This window comes from Culex quinquefasciatus, chromosome 1, assembly GCF_015732765.1.
Source record: "Culex quinquefasciatus strain JHB chromosome 1, VPISU_Cqui_1.0_pri_paternal, whole genome shotgun sequence".
Taxonomy (NCBI): Eukaryota; Metazoa; Arthropoda; class Insecta; order Diptera; family Culicidae; genus Culex; species Culex quinquefasciatus.
Window position 1 is genome coordinate 23,548,706 of NC_051861.1, and position 12,437 is coordinate 23,561,142.

Genomic DNA, 12,437 nt, shown 5'->3' on the forward strand with positions numbered 1-12,437 from the left:
ACCAAAACATACCGATTTTGCGTGTAAAATCCCATTAATAATTCAAAGTCAAAGCGCCAGGTCCTGTCGCAACCAATCAGCCAATTACGAGTCATCTCTGCGATACGGCTTTACGCAGTAGGCCTGGCCGCTTTAACGCTTGTGATGTTTCAATGCATTCCGATGCAATGGCGCACTACAAATGTTAATAAATGACAAAAAGAGTGCTAGGCGTCATTTAACCTAAGGCACTCTCCAGGATCCCTTCGAAAGATTGGCTGCGCTGGGGTCTGATAAGATTAGATTAGATAAACTTGTTTTCATCAGATCCTTTTCGGTGCTAGAAATCTGGATTGGACTGAGTCGGCTCAAAAAGCCGTAAGACCGTAAACAATGCAAATCTGGATTAGGACAACTTTGGAGTTGAACTAACTTGTAAAAGTAAGGAAGGCACCAACCACTTAATGGTGGATTAAGAAAGTTTTTTTTTTGTATTTTAGTAGAGTTAAATATCGCAAATCCCCAAGTTTATGGTTCATTTTCACCCTTTTTGACGGTCCTTGGTCCAGACTCTCTCTCCCATCTCAGAGAGTTCCCTCTCGCGCTCACCTTCACTCGTTTACTCTTTGGCACTCACGCTCTCCGCTCTTTCCCTGAGCCCGAAAAAGAACCTGTTTTTTCGTCAACTGATCGTCGACCAAGAAACGCGCGCACGCTCGATCGCGCACCCACTGCGCGCCTTGGTGCCCATCCGCCGTGGCCGTTGCCCAACTCACGTTCCGTCCAAAACAGCCGCAGTCTTGCCGCAGTTCTTGCCAGGATTGGTCACAAGCGCGCGTTTCGCGGGTTTTCGTTCTTTCGAGGGTGGTTAGTTGGTTGGACTTTCGATTTTTGTTGTTGTTGTTGTTTTTTTTTTTTTCATTTGCAAGGGAAGTTTGAAATTTTGCAGTGTGGTGCCCGTTGTCTAGGTGTTGGGGAGTTTCGAGAGGAAGGTGGAGAAGCAATTTGCCAATTCTTGGAGCTCTACGTGGGGTGTCACACCTGAGTTGGTCCAGAGACCTGTTGTTGGGTTGTGGAAGAAAAGAGGAAGAAACCGTTGACGATCATCGTGGAGTGTGCCGTATTGGCAGTGTTCAGTACCCTCAAGATCCGGGTTCTGTTCAGTGGATCGTGATTCGTTGAAGATTGCAGAAGTTGTCGGCGTTAAATCTGTGGACCACAATCATCTGGATATCTCGGATCAGGATTACTTCGAGAACCCCAAACTAACTGCTAGGTAAGTTTTGAACCTCGATCGGTTGACACTGATCGTTATCAAATCATGAATCAGCTTTCCAGTGATAATAGTAATCCGGTAGTTTAAATTTAATCAATTCAAACAAAAACATTTTTAAAACTCAACAATGCACACCGAAAACAGTAAACCTTTTTTTGTTGCGAAAAAGGGTTCGGTAAATCTACTGTGAACGAGAGGGAGGTTCCTCGTCCGAGACCTACTGTTCCACACCAAGTGTCTTCGTTTGCCACGGCAATGTAAAAGCCGTTGGTCTCGGTCCGTTGCACTTTGGAAATGTCCGTTTTGCTTTTTTTCGCCTTTTTGCCCACACTGGGCTGGGTGGGGTACGAGCGAGCACTTGCACATATAGGGGGAAAAAGGATGAATGGCTCCAACACTAAGAAGGTGCTGAATACATCAATGCACAACATTCAGCACAGCACATACCGATTAAAATTACACAAATTAAAATTCAGATAATTAAAATTTGCATACAGAAACCTAAAAACACAACTTGATATTTTTGAAGTTGATGTCAGTAAACACTTTAGTTTCGTCTAGGTATGATAGATTTAGGCTCCCCGAATATGTTTCAATCGACAGACGTTTTAAAGTTTCACCTTGAATAAACAAAAATTAGAGCACGCAAACAATTTGAAACGCGTTTATTTTTATTTGCGAAAAAACACTTTTTGCGTACTTAACAACGAAATTTTTTTAAAAACTCAAAATATTTTTGAAATAACTCAAAAATGTTAAAAATGATTATAAATGCAGGCGAATGCTCTTTTAACTGCTTTGAGCTGTTTGCACTTAAAATTACATTGAAATTTTGAAGTTTTAATGATTTTTTCTTCGCCACTGTCATCTGGGGCGAATCTGGACTACAGCCTGAATAAGGACAGCAGTTTTATAGTACTTAAAAGGTTTTAAATTCAGTACTTAGTGGTTTTAAATTCAGTACTTAATGATTTTAAATTCAGAAATTGATGAACACGTTTTGTTGGTCAAAATATAATGCTCCAACATGGTTAAACAGCTGTCCCAATTCGCTCCGTTTTTGAAGGGAGGGGGACAAATTGTTGCATAAGTATTTGCAACGGCCTTTTTATTGCACAAACATTGTTGGTCTCAAGGAAGTAGTTTTTAAAACTCCAAGTAAAACATTGTCCAAATAATAACAACAAGTCAGTCCATTTTCTGGTTTGAATTTGCAATACACTTTGAAGATATTAAAAATCCCCTTTTGCACCATTTAGGTAACTACAGTAAAACAACTTTTTTTTTAATCTGAAAAATTCAATCTTGAAAATTACTTCTCTAGGTAAACCGTTCGTATGTTTCATCCCACCAATGCTTCAGGCTAAAAATAGATATGTGATTCAAATAGACAAATTGACTCTAGGTCGAAAATAGGACACATTCTCACCGAGCAAAAACAAAACAAGGAAGCAGCCGGAGAAAGGAAAACACAATCGAAAATTTTCGTTCCTGACTACCGGCTATTTCCGTTTATGGCAGGGGTGCTCAAAGTTTTTGGATGCCGGGCCAATTTTGAAGCTTAAATGAGCTTGCGGGCCTTATATATAAAATTGGTTATTTAAATAAAGAAATTACGTTACATAAATGTAAAATACTAAAAAATAAATCTAAATCATGGTCGAGGGAAGGCAAAAAAATTAAAAGAATTATGAAAATTGAAAATACAAGCCAGAATAGTCAACATTTCAATGAAAAAAATGTTGGAAAATGTTAGAAAAGCACACTTAGATTCGCAATCATAATTTTCAAAATATGTAAGATTCAACAAAAACCTAATTTTTTTCGAAAAAAAAACCTTTTTGTTGTTAATCGAAAGTTCACTAAAATTCTAATTATTTTTGAATAAACCCGAGCATGCCCAAAATGATTCTAAACGCAGAGGAATGCATTTTAAATGGATTTCAGCTGATTGCACTTAAATAACAAAAGCTTGCAACCGCCTTATTCCTCCGATTTAAATTTTGTTTCTGTCTGAATCAGATGGTAGTCAATCAGTTTCGATATCCAACTGTCATGAGTTCGAATCCCGAGGTGGAATGTTTCTAAGTGCAAAGTAAGTTTGAAGCTCAGTTTATTGAAATGGTCATAATGACTTTTAAATTAATATGTAATGCTTATATTTTTGCTATTATTAAAGTTTTATAAAAAAAAAGCAAAACAATCAAAAAGGTTATGTGTGGTGAGTCACCCAAAACCTCTTATACGCAAATGGACCGACGTTTTACTTCCCCATCCGATAGAATACCAGGAGGATAAGGCGGGAATCGAACCCGCGCCCCTTAGCAACTTAGGGATCGGCAGCTGAAGCCACTAACCACCGCGCCAGGGGCCCTCCCAGTTTTATACCTAAGTCAAATTTGAACTTTTCATTAACATTTCCAAAAAAAAATGATGAATATTTTGACAATATTTACTAGTTTCACCACGAGTTTCACTCACATTGAAACGTGTGAAAAAAGATTCATTTAGAAAGATTTTTGAACAACATACTTGTATCGTAAAATAAGGATTAAAAAGAATAGATCATTAGTTCAATACTAACAAAAAACCAAAACAGATCAGGACTTAAAGTTTAAAATAAGGTTTAATTTTGAAAAAGTTTAAAATCATTTTACAGATGGTCAACGGGCCATTTTACTTGATCATTCAAAAAGGGTTCGCGGGCCACAAAATATCACCTCGCGGGCCACGTTTGGCCCGCGGGCCATACTTTGGTCACCCCTGGTTTATGGCATGTGTGTGTGTTAGTAATTCACTTTCGGCAGAGAAAAAAATGTTAAGCACGCTCCACGCACGGTTTCATACTTGCCGATTGTGTTCGTTCCGAGTATGATTTTTGGCCCCGGGTTGTTACGCAACGTGTTAAAAAACATGATTTCCAGCTGGTAACAAAAAGCCCTTAAACTTTAGTTTAAGGGCTTTAGCAATATATTGTTGTCCTATTTTTAGCATCTGCCATAACGACTTCCATCAGCAAAGGTTTTCGTTTTTTTGTTACCAGCTGGAAAACATGTTTTTCAACACGTTGATTTGATTTGATTTGATGTGATAACCAACAGGGCCACAAGGATGACCTATGTAGCGGTTGCCTAGAATTACAGTGGCTCAGACTTAAAGGGAGCATCTTCAAATTACTGCCGTATGAAGGGCCAAAAGGGGGTGGTTGGACGCGAACAAGCAAAATCATTCACGGTGTCCTCAGGGGATGAGAATCTCCTTCCGACAGTAACCTCCAATAACTCCGAAAAAAGTCTGACAAAGCTGAAAAACAGGGCTCGCACCCTGTTGGGGGCCTAAAAGGGCGCGGCAGACAGCTGGAAACTGACAGAGGTCAATAGATGTAGTAATTAGACAATCCTTTAGAATTGTATAATTAATATACTATTTCCCCCTTGTGACGTAGTTCTGGTCTTCCACTATCCACATCCAGTCTCCGCCATTACAGCATACCGTCCACTGCCCTGATGCTCCCTACCCAATCCCCGGCTTTGGTTCTAACTACTGATAAAAAGGAAAATCAAAGATGAGAAAAGGTCATTGCGGATGGAGAGCAAATCGAGCTCAGTATCCCCTCACAAAGACTGGTAGTAAGTGTGAAAAATAAACAATGAAAAATAAGAAGAAAGACAAGACGAAAAATGAAAAAGATAGTGTGTCAATGCGGATGGATCGATGATCCCCTCACAAGGACATAAAAGAGATAGATGTTAGGGAGTAAAACAAGAACAGAAAATCAGGATTAAGAAATAGTCAATGCAGATGGAGAGCAAATTGGATTATCCAATCACAAAGAGATCAATATAAAAAATATTCAACAATTCATTTGAAATAATAAAAATGTTGTCTTAAATGGAATGTTTGTATGTCAGTGTAAATGAATGAATCTTCTGAAATTCAAAATGGAAAGATCTCACCAAATCAGAAATCTTGGGCTTCTATCCATTTGACCATCTCATCACTTATGTCCTGAATCTTCAACTGTTCAAAGTTTCCAATTCCAGCTTCTGCAGCTCTTTTGGTTGTGCATGATCGGCTGCGTGCACCACCACCACCATTAAACGTCATCACTCGAAATTTCTTCTGCTGCTAGGAATTGTGGCCATGATCAACACTTATGATGCAATTATTCACTGGATTCGGGCTGCATCAAGCTAGTCCCACAATATGTCTTCTCCGATGGACACTTTGTATATTTCCTTTTTGGTTATTCGGCCGGACTCTTCCTTTTCGCTGCCGACAAGCCGTGGAAAACACTTTTTTTTAGATTTCACCGAAACGACCCTAAATTCTTTAGTGCCATTATCGGTATGGATGGCCACCGGATCAGGGGAAGATTTTCATTCCCTTAAATTCACTGATTACACAGAACAAAGTTGAAATTATCAAAAAAGTAAAAAAAAACTTAGAAAAATTGATAGAAAAAACATGACGTAGCTAAAAAATTTCACGTCCGCGCGCGCCGATTACTACGATCGAACCAAAAACATGTTTTTCAACACGTTGCGTATAAAATAAACGTCAGAAGTTGTTGTTTTTAGGAGGGGAAATGTTTACACCACGATCTTGACGCCATTATGGCAGATGCTATAAAAGTTGACATTTGGCCTACCTTGCCCCCCCATAGCTAACGTTCTCCGAAACATCGTTTTGTCCACGATCAAGTGATTTGTCTCACACGCTGAACGATCCCATAATAAGTGTACATACATTAAATGCATACTCCGCTTCGCACAGTCCTCTTCTGCTTCTCTGCTCCATCATCTCGAGTACATCACCTGTTTGAATCTCGTTAGGCCGCCGCCGTAGTCTCGCCGTTGTTGATGCTGTTGTTCAGTGCTTCAAATTTGCGCGGGCTTGTTCAGCTGTTGTTGCCTCTTCAGCGGTTCTTCGCACTCCCCTCTCTCTCTCTTTTGACTTGATGATTCTCTTCGTTTAGTGAATGGGAACAAATTCCACCTTGAGCATCGCGTTCTTTCCCTGATGTTCTCTCTGTCTTGTGTTTCACGTCCTAAAATCTCTATAATTTTTATTTTTCACATGCGGTTATTACTATGATTTCCCAGTGCACAACGCAGACTTGCCCGGAGCACGGGTCCAACGACGAAACTTTAGCGCAAAAAAAAGCTGTAATTATATTCCGCTGGATCTCTGGAAGTCTTGTGGCGAGAGAAGCGCAAAAACGTTGAGCTGCTGCACGCCCGAGTGAGCACCCCTTTGCGCATAAGTCAACTGTGCACAGTTTAAGAGGGGGGTAAAACAGAGTGGAATCAATTTATCCGCAGTGGAAAACCTTGCCTAGAACACCCTCCGCGCCAAGTCGTCCAGCCAAGGGGTTGGAGCAGCTCCTCTAATCGACCGGTGTCTAGTGCGGGACCGTTCCGTTTCGAAACAATAACCGTCGTCACTGAGGTGGAGTACTTTGAGCAAAATAATTGATTAAATTGCTGGGTTGTTGAATAAATCAATAAGGCACGTTGCCGGCTGGCATCACTGGCGGTTTCTTGAGCATCTAGAATTGAGAAGTAATTCCAATTTATAGTTACAGAGAAGTTGCCCTACATGCCCACTGTGAAAAGTATGGTCGAAGACATTCTAGCTCAAAATGAGAAACTTCTCGTCAGAGTGTAGAGCTGTCACTTGTGACATTTTTTGAATGCTTGACTTCAAGCAAACCTTCGAAATTCTAAATTCCTGAAATGAGCAAATTGTCTTCTTCCCCCAGATAGCTTACCCCTGACGTGAAGTAAGTGAGTCGTATCAGTTTGTTTGAAGATCTGGGCGGATAAAATATCGAGTTTCGCCGTAGCCCTGTAGAATTATCTGTGGCCCATTTTGTGCGTGTGTGCGTTTATATCCCAAAGATCTCCGCCAAGCTGACATGGATACCAAGAGCGGTGTTGGGTTCACCAGTTGGCAAACGCTGAGGAGCTGACATCGACTCTAGTAGCCGTCACACAGCGCGGTAAGTGGACAGATGTTTGACTTATCCTGCTGACGTTTTTATGAAATCGTTATCAAGTGACGTCACTGTTCAACCTTTTTCTGAAGGAGCCTAAGCAGTGTTTTCATTTCCTGCAAAAAAGTTTGTTGAGAAATCCTGAAATCCGTCAATAATTTGTTCAAATATGTTTTTCTGAACAAATTTCTCACGCTTTACCGCTTGATGAAACCTTCGACATAGTCGATTGTCATCCAAGCAGGCCTCTCTCAAATACCTTTATTGCACTCAATATATTAAAAAAAAACGCAATAGACATTGACTTTTCGACCTTTCGTCTCACCTTACTTTCCTAGATATTTATCGCACCACTCTAGAGTGGCCCGACTTGGACCTGCCTGCTCGCAGGTTTGGTTTCACAGGGCAATATAATCATCGCAGCGCGACCCAGAGAAACGGGCCCAAGCGAAGGCAACGAACAACGCGCGCCCGAATGTCCCAGGCTAATAACAATAATAGTTTTAATATTGCACCGAGCAGCCTGTTCCCCGACTTCTGCCTGGGAAAGCTCCCCTCCAGTTGGCCATGTTTCCGTCATTAGACAACTTTTTTCAATGTCGGCGGCGCCTACTTCGACGACAACGCCCCCAACGTCTAATGTTTGCGCGAGCGCGCGTTTAAACGTCTTCGACATTCTTCCACGGGATCTCAGCAATGGTTCCGGAACGCCTCCAGGGACCACGGAGCGCCGCAGCAGCGATCCCCGATAGTGACTTTCGAAGTCACGAAGCGAACCACCTGATCTGACTGAGAAGCGCCGATCTGCGCCGTGTCCAAGTTAACAGTACACCATAATGAGATTTTCGTTGGCGGAGGAACAACACTTGGCTAACCCCCTTCCCTCGGGACGAACGTGGGACCGCTAGCAAAGTTTACGCGAAATCGGCACGACTCAAAACAGGAACAAAAAGTAAACAATCAACCTGAGCTCTTTGTGTGCTGGCTCCGTTCGTTGAACTTGGCGATATTGAGCTAGCGTGGCAAAAACTCCGCTAGTCTGGCAACCACCACCCTTGTTGTTTGACAGCTGTCATCGCGCTGATTGGCCATGTTGCCAGCAGCATCCAGCGTCGCGCACCGAACAAGCAACAAAGTTGCACGTGACAAGACCGCAGCGGGTCTGTCCCAGGGGACCGCCCGCGGTTGACCAGTTTACCAGCTTTGAAGTATCGTGTTCCACCGTCTCATCATCAGTCAGCGCTTTTTCCTCCGCCTCTCCGTCGGGGTGCACAGATCAGCTGAGATGCGAAGCTAAACAAATAGCTAACCACCGTGGAATTGAACGGTCAGGTTCTTGATTAATTTTCCCATGAAGCGGACGGCAGCCGCTTTCACCTCCAGATGTGCGGTTGTTCTCGGACAAAGCTTTTTGAAGGGTGATCATCAAAGCATGGGCGCGGGATGGATCTTGTTGCGCCAATATTCACACGTTGCGATCCCAGCAGACGATGCATTCCCGGGATGATCAAGTCGTTTGTGATTTACCTGCACGTCACGCTGACAGCAGTGTTGCCGGTGTTTACTTTGCTGTGCAAACGACGCCGTTGTTTATGTTTGCTGGGAAGTGGTCACACGAGAAATGATAAGCTCGGGCAGCTTACGGATAGACCTGAATTTGACATCCGGTTTCCCAGACCGTGCAGAGCCATGTGATAAGGCCGGCTTTTGTTGTTATTGCTGGCCCCGCAAGGGAGGGGTGCGGAATTTCTTCGATTTCGATTTCTGACGTTTCTGCCTACCTCCTCCAACGGCTATCCCGTTGCTTTTTTTTCGACTGGTCTTGGCCTGTCTTTCCTGCTCTTTCTTCTCCATCCACCTCCAATTCCTTTCTCCTTTTGCTTGATTTCGCTTTTCAAGTTGGCTCACCCTCTCTCCTGTTCCCTTCTGACTGTATCTGCGCGAAACAACATTAAAATTAATATGCGCCATCGACGACGTCAACCGGCCTGTCCTCCCAGTCCCAGGGAACTCACTTTCGTCGATGTCGTCGTCGTCGTCGATATTCCGCGCCAACTTTCGGACCACCCGTCAAACGAAAACGAAAATCATCATTAAGAAGACAAGAAAAGATAAGCATCGACGAAGAAGATGAAGGGGAAGCGAAAGGCAGCGGGATTTGTGTCTAATGGTTTTGGAACGCCTCAATTTATTGATTAGATTTATTGAACTTTTTGGATAATCACGACTTTTCTGACCTCCTCGTATTTTTCCGCTATTAGACAACAATGACAAAGGATTAGCGTGGAAAGAGAGTTCAGAGGCGCCCATTGTTTGTCAAAAGTTCGGAAAGTTCATGCAGCTGTATGATGAGTTTGGAGCCATTGACAGCTGAATGGTTCGGGACTTTCGTAACCTGACAATTCGACGAGACTATGACCTACACGCAAAACGGAAATTAGGTATAAATTCCTAATTTTTAGGTATAATCGAACCTGACTGCAATAAGGTATTTTATTACTAATCGGCTATTAGTAATAAAATTACTAATAGCGTTTTAGTACGAGAATTCCTATATTTTAGGTATAATTGTAGAACCAAAATACCTTAATTTTAGGTATTTTCTGGAAAAGTGAGGGAACCAACATTACTAATATTTAGGTATAATCCAAGATGGCGGACCATTATCATTCCTAATTTTTAGGTATAAATACCTAAATTTGAGCTATTTTCAGAAAAATTGAGGGATCCAAAATTACTAATATTTAGGTATAATCCAATATGGCGGACCATGATTATTCCTTATTTCTAGGTATAAATACCTAAATTTGAGGTATTTTCTGGAAAAGTGAGGGATCCAAAATTACTAATACTTAGGTATAATCAAAGATGGCGGACCATGATTATTCCTTATTTCTAGGTATAAATACCTAAATTTGAGGTATTTTCTGGAAAAGTGAGGGATCCAAAATTACTAATATTTAGGTATAATCCAAGATGGCGGACCATTATTATTCCTAATTTTTAGGTATAAATACCTAAATTTGAGGTATTTTCAGAAAAAGTGAGGGATCCAAAATTACTAATATTTAGGTATAATCCAAGATGGCGGACCATGATTATTCCTTATTTCTAGGTATAAATACCTAAATTTGAGGTATTTTCTGGAAAAGTGAGGGATCCAAAATTACTAATACTTAGGTATAATCAAAGATGGCGGACCATGATTATTCCTTATTTCTAGGTATAAATACCTAAATTTGAGGTATTTTCAGAAAAATTGAGGGATCCAAAATTACTAATATTTAGGTATAATCCAAGATTGCGGACCATGATTATTCCTTATTTCTAGGTATAAATACCTGAATTTGAGGTTTTTTTCTGGAAAAGTGAGGGATCCAAAATTACTGATATTCAGGTATAATCCAAGATGGCGGACCATGATTTTCCGATAAATTGTGGTTTTTTCGTTTTAATTGTTTCATCAAAGTTTTGCTCTTGCTCCGGAGGTGCCGATATTATTTGACGTTTTGACAGTTGCATACGCCTTCAGTGCTTGTGTGTGCGTGTGGTCAAGCAAAACTCGAGTTCTAGGGAGGTTCAAATTTAAACAAAAGATCGAATTTGCAAGAAATGTTCGTGCTGAAAGTGAAAATGAGGAAAACAAATCTGAATCTAATCAAAGTCTTGTTGGTGTCCTACTGGAAACGCGTTTTTTCGGTGAAATCGTGATTATTTCGTTCTAGAGTCGGTGCGGATCGAATCGGTTTAATGTGATTAGTGTTGATTTTTGGGATAATTTTGATGACCAAAATTGTTCCCCCCAAGCCAGCCATGTTGGTTTTTTTTTTTGAAGTCGTCGAAAGAGTCGCGACTCGCGAGTGTTTGTATTGGTGTGGTTGCTGCTTAAGACTGAGGAGCCGGGCTGGGCGATCAAGGAATGAGAGGACGATTCCGACGTTTAGTGGCACATACACTCTGGCTCGAGCCGGCTCTTCCGAATTGGTTGACCGGCTCGCTTGGCAGCGGAGTTGAGGGCGATGCGGCTTAATTCTTTCCTGACGAGGAAGCGGGTGAGAGCGTTCTTTTTGCACCTTTTATATTGGGTTGTGGGCTGTTATGTGTGGATATGAGGGTGCATGCTAGTGTTGGTGGATAGTGCGGGTTTGCGTCAGGGGGGAAAAGGAGAGAGAGAGTAAACAACATTGCGCGCTCTTTCGAAATAAAAGTCGATGAATGTGTTTGTCGGCAGAAGAACTATAGTTTTTTTTTGCCGATGCCGGGTAGACCTAATTAAACAAACTTGCATGCAATATTGTATAGACGTAAACCAGAAGACAACTGATGAAAATATTCACTTCAAATTAAATTCCAATTGTAATTGTTTTGCTCGTAGTTCGTTTGATGCTTTTAGACTACCATTTTTGCCGTTTATCTTCCCCACTTTGTGTGGGTGTGTTTTTTTCTTTCTTCAGCTTATTATTCAGTTAGGAAGGATTAGGAATAAAAATAAGTGACAATATTTTGACCTACGATTCGGTCTTTCCACAGCCGGCTGTTTAAGAATGAATCGATTCTAATCAAACAAAATGTAATATGCGCTTATATTTTTTTTAAACTTATAATTTTTGTTTTATAGTAATTTGTAATTTTGTAATTTGTGCACTTATTTATAGTGTTATTTTTATTGTTCTCTGATGTTTAGCATATGATTCGGATTTTGCTGTGTTATTTTCAGTCGCTTGCATGTGTGTGAATTGGAATTTCTCCTTGAAATCGTGATTTCTGTGTTTGTGTATTATTTGTGATTCTTAGGTAAAGAGATTAGTGCAGTGCCTATGAGGACGCACAGTCCTGTTTTTTTTTTTCGTGTTATTTTCGTCTCTTTTGTGTCGCTGTTTGTGTGCATGGTCTTCTTCTTCTTTTTTATTTTTTTTTTTTAGTTCGTACGTTCGTCGGCCGATGATTTTTTTGTTCTATTTATATAGTTTTCGATAGAAACGATCCGAATTTTTTTTTAAGACAAGCAAGTCGTATTGCTGGATTAAGTCCTTTCTATATCATCGATGATCGGAAGGCACGCCGACGAATATATTTAAAGGCTTATGATATAAACCCATTTTAATGAATGAAGCCCTTCCTAAATCACCGTTGATCGGAAGGCACGCCGACGAAGAATTTGTGGAGAATCGCAGTCGAATTAAT

At 41.0% G+C, this 12,437-nt stretch overlaps 1 protein-coding gene across 3 annotated transcripts in view; it reads left to right on the forward strand.

Moving 5' to 3' along the window:
* The first annotated feature begins 669 nt into the window (after positions 1-669).
* The window catches only part of LOC6031549 (leucine zipper putative tumor suppressor 2 homolog), a 66,236-nt gene continuing 54,468 nt past the window's right edge, over positions 670-12,437 (forward strand). The window contains exon 1 of one of the 3 annotated variants that reach the window (XM_038249236.1): positions 670-1,255. The gene's annotated coding sequence lies outside the window, so the exon portion shown is untranslated. The remainder of the gene's footprint in view (positions 1,256-12,437) is intronic. The other 2 variants (XM_038249232.1, XM_038249237.1) reach the window with 2 other exon arrangements.